The sequence below is a fragment of the Pyxicephalus adspersus genome, chromosome 8 (genome assembly GCF_032062135.1).
Source record: "Pyxicephalus adspersus chromosome 8, UCB_Pads_2.0, whole genome shotgun sequence".
Classification (NCBI taxonomy): Eukaryota; Metazoa; Chordata; class Amphibia; order Anura; family Pyxicephalidae; genus Pyxicephalus; species Pyxicephalus adspersus.
The window spans coordinates 28,214,178-28,222,700 of record NC_092865.1 but is presented as its reverse complement, the minus strand read 5'-3'; the positions used below and the strand labels follow the sequence as shown (position 1 = coordinate 28,222,700).

Sequence of the window (8,523 nt, the reverse complement as noted above, 5' to 3'; positions counted from 1 at the left end):
CTGACATTACACACTGATAGGATTACATGACGGGCATGGCAGAGCGGAGCAGCGACTCCTGCTGCCCGGGAGTGTATATTACACCCTCTGTATACAGATAACGGGTTTACTATATTATAGGAACCATTAAAATTTGTTAAAGAGGAACTAAACTCAAAAGTCCCCCAAAACAAAAAAATGCACTTACCTTTAATCCCACAGCGCAGCAAGTGGGTCTTCCATGGGGTCCTGCATTGTCCTTGCATCCGTCTTCATTTCGACGCTCCGGGTGCCGCCATCTTCTTCTCTTCTTCCTACGTCACCGGGCACAGGCGCGAGATCAGGCGACGTACATGGGAGAAAAACTTGCAGATCAAAAATTTTTTCCCTTTACACAAAAAGGCTCCTTCTGCACATGCCGAGATGGTTGGGCATGGGCAGAAGGAGCACCCAAAAGCCTGGGTGCCGTAGGTATCCCAGGTGGCTTTGCGCTCTGTGCTACTTGACATACCGTGTTACTTGTCATGCCTTGCTACCTGCTACCTGTCATACCGTGCTACAGTACCATACGGTTCAACCCTGTCACACCGTGCTACCTGTCATACCATGCAAGCTGCAACCGGTCATATGGTGCTACCTGTCATACTGTGCTACCCTGTCACACTTTGCTACCTCTCACACCGTGCTACCTTGCCAGTCCGTGAAACCCATCATAACGTGCTACCTGCTCCTATCATACTGTGCTACTGGCCATACTGTGCAACCATGTGACACTGTGCTACCTGTCATACCGTGCTACCATGTCACTCAGTGCTACCGTGGCATACCGTGCTACCCTGTCATACCGTGTTACCCAGTCACAACGTTCTACCCTTTCATACGATGCTACCCTTTTATACCTTTACTACCTCTCATACTGTGCTACCTTTCATACTGTGCTACCTGCTACCTGTCCGAAGGTGCTACCTGCTACCTGTTATACTGTGCTACCTGTCACACCTGTGCTACCTTCATATAACAAGCTACCTGTCATACTGTGCTACCTGCTACCTGTCATACCATGCATCCTTTCAACCCATGCTACCTGCTACCTGTCATACCGTGCTACCTGTCATACTGTGCTACCTGCTACCTGTCATACCATGCATCCTTTCAACCCATGCTACCTGTCATACCGTGCTACCTGTCATACTGTGCTACCTTCTACCCGAAATACTGTGCTACCTTGTCAGATCGCGCTACCTGTCACACCATACTGTGCTACCTGTCATACCGTGCTACCTGTCATAGCGTGCTACCTTGTCAGATCGTGCTATCTGTCACACCATGCTACCTGAAATACTGTGCTACCTGTCATACCGTGCTACCTGTCATAGCATGCTACCCTGTCATACTGTGCTACCTGTCATACCGTGCAACCTAGTCATACCGTGCTACCTGTCATACTGTGCTACCTGTCATACAGTGCTACCTGCCATACGGTGCTACCTGTCAAACAGTGCTACCTGTCATACTGTGCTACCTGCCAAATGGTGCTAACTGTCATACGGTGCTACCTGTCATATCGTGCTAAATGTTATACTGTGCTACCTGTGATATGGTGCTACCCTATCACACCGTGCTACCTGTCATACGGTGATACCTGTCATACTGTGCTACCCTGTCACACCGTGCTACCTGTCATACTGTGCTACCTGTCATACCTACCCCCCTCCCCCAATATCTCATGGGGTTCAGGCATGTCCCCTCTTCCCCCACACCTCACAGACCTCCTCCCTAAATCCCCCCCCCCTTCCTGTCCAGGGATTCACCCGGTGATATCTCGGCCTATAGATGAATATTTCTGGGAGGAGATAAAGAGAAGGAAGAGGAGGAGACATCCAGAGACTGCAAGAGAGTGAGTACCAGGGAGAGACCGCCATGAGACAGCACAAGGGGGGGAGTAGGGGAGACTTATGTGGACTGCGCAAGCTTGGGGAGGCGTATGCCACTCAAAGGGGAAAAACTTCCCCTTTAGTGATGTCATGATCCCAGAACCCACCCATTCTGCCCTGAGCTTGGGTTCCCTACAGGGGACATGGTCCGCAGCTCTGGCCAGTGCATCTCCCCAAGGGGGGTCGTTCCCCTGACCCTGCTCGGGGTAGCACCGGCCAGAGCTGCGGACCACCAAAATCTTTTTACAGACCAACGGTTGGTGACCACTGATTTTAGGTACTTTTGGCTCTGACTACCAGGCTCATCAGATTTAGGGATAGATTTAATGATTTGTGCTGCCTTATGCTGGAGGCTCTGACAAAAGGAGAAGAAGCTGTGCCTCAACCAAGATGGCCACCTCCATACAGTTCAGGGAAAAGGCATGGCAGGTTCATAACAGGGAAAGAGCAGCTGCTGGGAGGTCACAGGTAATACAGAGGGATAGACCATTGCCTTCTGCCTGCCTTTTTGGAGCAAAGCTTTCAGAGTTTCATTTCTCTTCAATATTGATGGCATGAAATATGCACTAATATGTTCTCTTTACTCTAGCATGTGAAGGAAACTACACAATAATGAAGTTTGGCCTGTTAAAGTGGCCTTGTCAATCTCTGCAATGGAGCGATTGTTCTACTCGCCTCTTTGACAGCCTTTTACCTTCCTCTCTCTTAATCTGTACAGTCTATGAAAGACTTATTGGCGTTTTACAATAGTTTGCAAAGGAAACTTCAAATCAAATTCAACATTCTAAATTTAAACTTTTGACAGCCTGACTGTTACAGTTTTTCTATTTTCTTTCCTTTCCATTCTCCTTTTCTTTTTCCTTTCCTTTCTTTTTTTCCTGTTTTTTTTTTCTTTCTTTTCCAGTTTCCTTTCTATTTCTGTTTTCCTTTTCCCTATTCCATTTCTTTCCATTTTCTTTTCCTTTCTAGTTTCCTTTCCATTTTCTTTTCCTTTTTTCCTCACCTTCCTTTTCCCTTTCCATTTCTGTTTACCTTTCCATTTCCACTTTTCTTTCCTCTCCATTTTAATTTTCCCTTCCTTTTCTTTTTCTTTCCTTCTTTCCACCTCTCCTTCTTTCTGCATTAGCCACACAATAACAGTATGCCTTGCCACTCGGTGTACCCACATTTTAAATTCTGTTACATTCACTACAAAACTGGTTATATATTCCATTTCCTATATAAATAATGTTTGCAATGTGTTCTTATGAAATCTAATAACATTTCCCAACTTGATTTTCACTTTCAAATAACATGACCTTTCTTATAATTCATTGCTTGGTATGTATAGTGGAATAAAACAGCTGCTAGTATGTCTTATGATATCTGCTCAGGAAATGGATTATATGTCACAGAAATCTGTTATTCCAATCACTACGGTTGACTGTGCTGCGTAGAGAGAATAAGGAAATGGAGAAAAATATTTTCAGTGTTATATCAGAGACACCTCAAACTTTTTACAATATTTTCTTGGCTGGGCCTAGTGTAAGATGTAGCAAATGTTAGAACTTTTTATTCTGTCTTCTTCGAAGGCCATTAAAGGGTCTGACCCTCTACTGACTCTCCTACTGATCCCTATAGTTGAGAAGGGTCACTACTATAAAGCACAACAGCTGTCTTAGAAGCCACCATTGCTTAATATCCATTCAGGATATTGGCCACACTCCGTAAGCTTAATGGGTTCAGTTTTTCCACCAATGAGTCCGGAATAGAAGTTTCCATCAGAAGCTTCTACTTCTAATGCAGGTAATTTACAGGAATGGAATTGAATCTACTTTCATACACAAATTTACTTATTGTGCTGGGTGCAAGGTGATGTGGAGCACAGGTAGAAAAAGTATAAGGAGGTCAGAGAATGCCCTTTCCAAAGATAATGTCACCATATTCTGAACTTCACTAGTAGGATATTTTTTGACATTTGTAGGATTTTGCAGGAAGCGTAAGTAAGACCCTGTAAAAAAGTTTTTTTTCAGTTGCAGTCCCACTTTTCCTGTTCCGGTCACTGGAACAGGAAATAAATAGGGACATACCTGACAATGGAAACTTGTCAAAATCTTCTCCCACGCATCTGTAATGATAAAAATGTGCCCATATAAATTACCCTAATTACACCTTTACAGTTTACTCATTTATACGTCCCACGGCCTAAATTCTCCTTTCTGTTTATAATATACTCTTGCACCTTTTCAAACCATTTCCATCGTTATGTTTTTTTTTTTTAAGGGTAATTATTTTTTTTTTTTACTTATCATCTGTTTATATCTGATCCTACCCTGATGACTGACAAAGTCCACACCCCTACAACCTCTTACTTGTATGACATTTCTATTGCTCTTGTCTATCATCAAATGATTTATGTGGTTTACATTCCTTATTCATTCATGTGGTTTACATTCCTTATTCATTCATTATTCATGGTAATCCATGTATCTTAATGTGCGATTATTTTTTATATCCTCCTTTTATGTTTAGTAACAGCTAAGCCATATATATATATATATATATATATATTATATAAATTCTTACAAATATTAGAATCAAGTGTGTATTCATTTATGGATAAGTACACAGAGAAAGAGAGATTCAGGGTTTTGACCATGGAGATTTAGTGATTTGACTACACAGGGCCGGACGACCTAGAACTCCTGGCCCAGGTAGGCTCGAATATGGTTCTTGGCCTGCAAGGAAGAGAAGCAAAAGGCCTCCCATGTTGTTTGCACTCTGCCTGCAGATCATCTGTCCAGCAGCTTGCAGAATCCTCAGCGTCCATTTTGCTGTGTCGAGAAGTGATTTTCTTAGCATTCCCTGCACTTACCCTGTGGCCGTGCACAGCTTAAGGGAATTTCAGAGTATGTACAACAGGCAATGAGCAGAGTAGTTCCTGGTTCCAATATTGCTTTTCCTAATTTATACCTCTCTTATTCCAGGCTCTGGGTGCTGGCTCCTCGGCCCTGATACTTGAGATTTGCTTGGCTATACTCTGCCATATTGTGCCTTTTTGGATTCTTGACCTGTGCTTGGACCTCAACTATGAATGTCTGCTGCCTGCCCCGACCTGTGCCTGGACTTTGACTACACTTGCCTGCCCTGATCTCAGTCTGCCTAGACCTTGCCTCTCGCTAGCATCATACTCAGTATCTAATCTTGGCTGTCTCTACGCTGGAGCCCTCTGTCCCACTCACCCCTGGTGGGTAGAGCCTGGGGGCCATGTCTTGGTGTTCTCGCTGCAGCAAAGTAGTTTAGTGGCCAATAGGGCCACCAACTCACCATCTCTTGCAGGGTTCTCTGGTGAAGACTCTGCACCCCAGGTAATCTGTGTCACCTGCCAGGAGGCATAGCCCTAACACATGGTCTGGGACTTTTCTTTTTCAGCATCTGACCCCCTCCTCTCCCCATTGCCTGCATTAGTTCCATCTAGCAGTCCATCTATCATTCAGAAGTGACAAAGGCTAGCAAAGGTAACCATCAACTTGTTGTTTGTGCCACTCCAGAACACACAACATACTTTACAGCAAGCTCCAGGTGTTGATTTCCATTCTCTTTTACCAGTATATTTCACAAGCTTGTAGATCAAGAAGAACCAGCCCTATTTGGATAGAAGGATGTCGTATCCTTCCCCTGCTTCAATAGGCTGTGACAGTATAAACTAAGTTCTAGCTATCTGGTTAGTACAGTACATTTGTAGACTGGCTATCCAAAATTTTGACTACCAAACACATGCCCCTTTTCCTAATGCCTGCAAAGTGAAAAATGTGAAATACATGCAAACAAAATTCCATATTTAGCTGACTAAAAATATGAAACAAAAACTTAACATTTTGTTTTATCTCTAAAAAGAGTAAAAGTATAGATATAAGTTTTAGCAGCATTTTAGGCGATACTTATAAAACAAATATTCTGATATTCTCTCAATCATTCCCTGGTGGTAATCTTCCAGGTCCATGTGTTTCAATGGTAGTAATTGTTTCCCACCAGGGAAGTGATTTAAAAATAGAGCCCTTTAGGTTAATTAGAAGTTAATGATGATGACATTTCATCAAAATATCTATACTGCTAATAATTAACAATTCATTCTCATTCTGAGTTGTAATATTTAATTTTATGTAGTATATATATTTTTAGCCATCAACTCCTAAGAATAAACTAGGTGGCTAAACATATAAATTACATTTCCAGACTCATACACCAATCTATTTGCTTAGAGAAGCACTTCACATTAATATGAAAAATTATTAATAAATGTGCTAGAGGGCCAAAATGTATTAAACCCAATGCCACTAAAGATTTACCAATTTCTTTATCTGTTTACAAACATACACTTGACCCTGTTTCAAAATTTTGGAATTCAGCACAATGTAAAATGGAACATTTGCAAGAAAAACTGTTTAGTAAAAGGGCATTTAAAGGAGATCACTGTTTTGTTTTGCATGTACACTGTTAGTGCAATAAAATATCAATCAGTGTTAATATTCCAAGGAGATGCCCTTTAGAAGGCCTGTGGCTAACTAATGCAGGAGAAAAAAATGTCAAAGTATAATAAAATAATTAGTGCTTGAATGATTAATTCTGTGAATAGTCAGAGCACTGTAAAATATGTCAGTGTACTTGGTAACATTAACGTTCATGTAAAGCTTGAAGAAATCTTCCCCTTATTGTTCTCATTTGGCTTGTTAAATTTAGTACTGAAAAAGTGTGTTATATCAGTTATTACTACAAAAAAATGCTGTACATTTCTGCAATACATACATAGTGTTTTTTCCTCAAAATGGCCATCGAATCCTGCCTGATAGCTTGTTCTGTTAAACGGAATAAAACTAGGTATTCAATGTTAGGGGAATGACATCAGAGACTGTTGATCCAGGGAATATCCAGATTTGGGATTCAGGATTTTTTTTCCCTGTTGGAAGCATGGGTTGTGGGTTTTTTTAAATCTGGATCAAGTATACACATACGTGTGCATATAAGGTTCTTTTTAGAATATGCAGGTATGTTTGTTTGTTTTCCTTGTGTTTGATGAACTTGAATCTTTAATTCATTCTCTATCTTAACATTACCATAGGCCATTATAGAGAGATTTTCTTTTACTTTTTTCAGAGGGCCTAAATTCCCTCTTCCAAAGATCATCAAAAAGATTGAAACTATTGTTTAAAATTTAAAACCTTCCCATGTCAATTCAGTTTATAATTTTTGGGACAGTCCTTATGGACCATTTTACCTGAGTGGGTATTCCTAGATCTGGGGGGACAGGATGGTCACCATTTTCTTTTCAAGAGAGACATACGCCTAGCCTTAATAATAGCAGTAGAAAGAAAGTTGTTTTTCTTTGTGATTTCTTTTTCAGTGCTAGATTTTCTCCCCTACATTACATCAATTTTTACTAAAACTACAACATTTATTTAAAATGGAATAAGTAAAAAAAAAAAAAGTTTTGTTGACACTATGAACCCCCACACCACATACTTTAATAAATGCTTTCAGTACACAACCTGGTACCTGGAAAGGTACGGGTGATCTTCCAATCTATAAATTGCCTCCTCGCACCTTTCTCAGCGCTAGCCTACCTCAGGGTTCAGGGTCAGGGTTCAAACCACAGCATTGGTGATATGTGATCTGCCATAGATTACTGGTGGCTGAGCCAGAGCTGTACTAATTAATCTAAGGGTTTAAGAAGATTCGTGGAATACTAATATTGGGCATTGCGTTTGTGAATATGGAGGAGACTGTTTTAAATAAAATACAATTTTTGGTACTAGAGTTGGGCTTTAAACAGGTATGGCTATAAAACAAAGGTTTTACTTCATTAAATTGGAACATGTGTTTGTACTCGGCCCAAATACAAATCTGTGACTCTAGAGAATGGAAAAAAGCTTACTAAAGCAGTCTATTCCTCAGGATTATTGTCAGTAACAACAATATTAACCTCCAGGATTTGTGTCAGTGACAAACGTAATTACCACAAGAATTGTTGTCATTGGACAGGGTAGTAACCCCCAGGATTGGTGTAATAATATTCCCTGAGTCCTGGTATTGGCAGCAATATTACCACAGATACCTTGCGTCTGTTCTGTAGCTCCACTCTATTAGTGAGCAGGCTAGATTATCTAGGAGCCCTCCTTACTTACTCCTTCTGCCTATGGTTCATAGGTCCATATTATGGGTAAAACTATTTGTCATGGAGAATTCTGACAATGAATGGAACAGCAGATTTTAAGCTAACAGGATTCACTATCCAGCAAAGGCCACAACAAATATGAAACTGTATACGAAGTGGAGGTTGTTGAAATTGCATCCTCTAGCAAGACTTGAGACTTCTTAGTTGTCCCTAGATCCCTCAGTGAGGCGCATGGACATCTGCAGCAAAAAGCAGTCCGAGTGCAGGAAAAAGGTGTTTTTTTTTTTAATGCATTCCTCCATTTATTTTTTTGCTTGTTTGTTTAATGCCACATTTTTACAGCAGGGTTGGGGTAGTCACATAAGTTGACATTTCATTTAATGCAAGGTCTGCTTCAAGTAAATCAAATACTACATGTGATCATTCTGCTTTGTGTATTGGTACACACCTTGAATATTA

At 41.0% G+C, this 8,523-nt stretch overlaps 1 long non-coding RNA gene across 2 annotated transcripts; it reads left to right on the top strand.

Moving 5' to 3' along the window:
• Window positions 1-1,728: 1,728 nt before the first annotated feature.
• Window positions 1,729-6,718, top strand: LOC140336624 (uncharacterized). Of its 2 annotated transcripts, none has more exons than XR_011921923.1 (2): window positions 1,729-1,876; window positions 4,880-6,718. It is a non-coding gene; the product is annotated as an uncharacterized lncRNA (long non-coding RNA). The 2 variants fall into 2 exon arrangements; XR_011921924.1 differs by lacking the exon at window positions 1,729-1,876 and adding an exon at window positions 2,100-2,190.
• The last annotated feature ends 1,805 nt before the right edge of the window (window positions 6,719-8,523 follow it).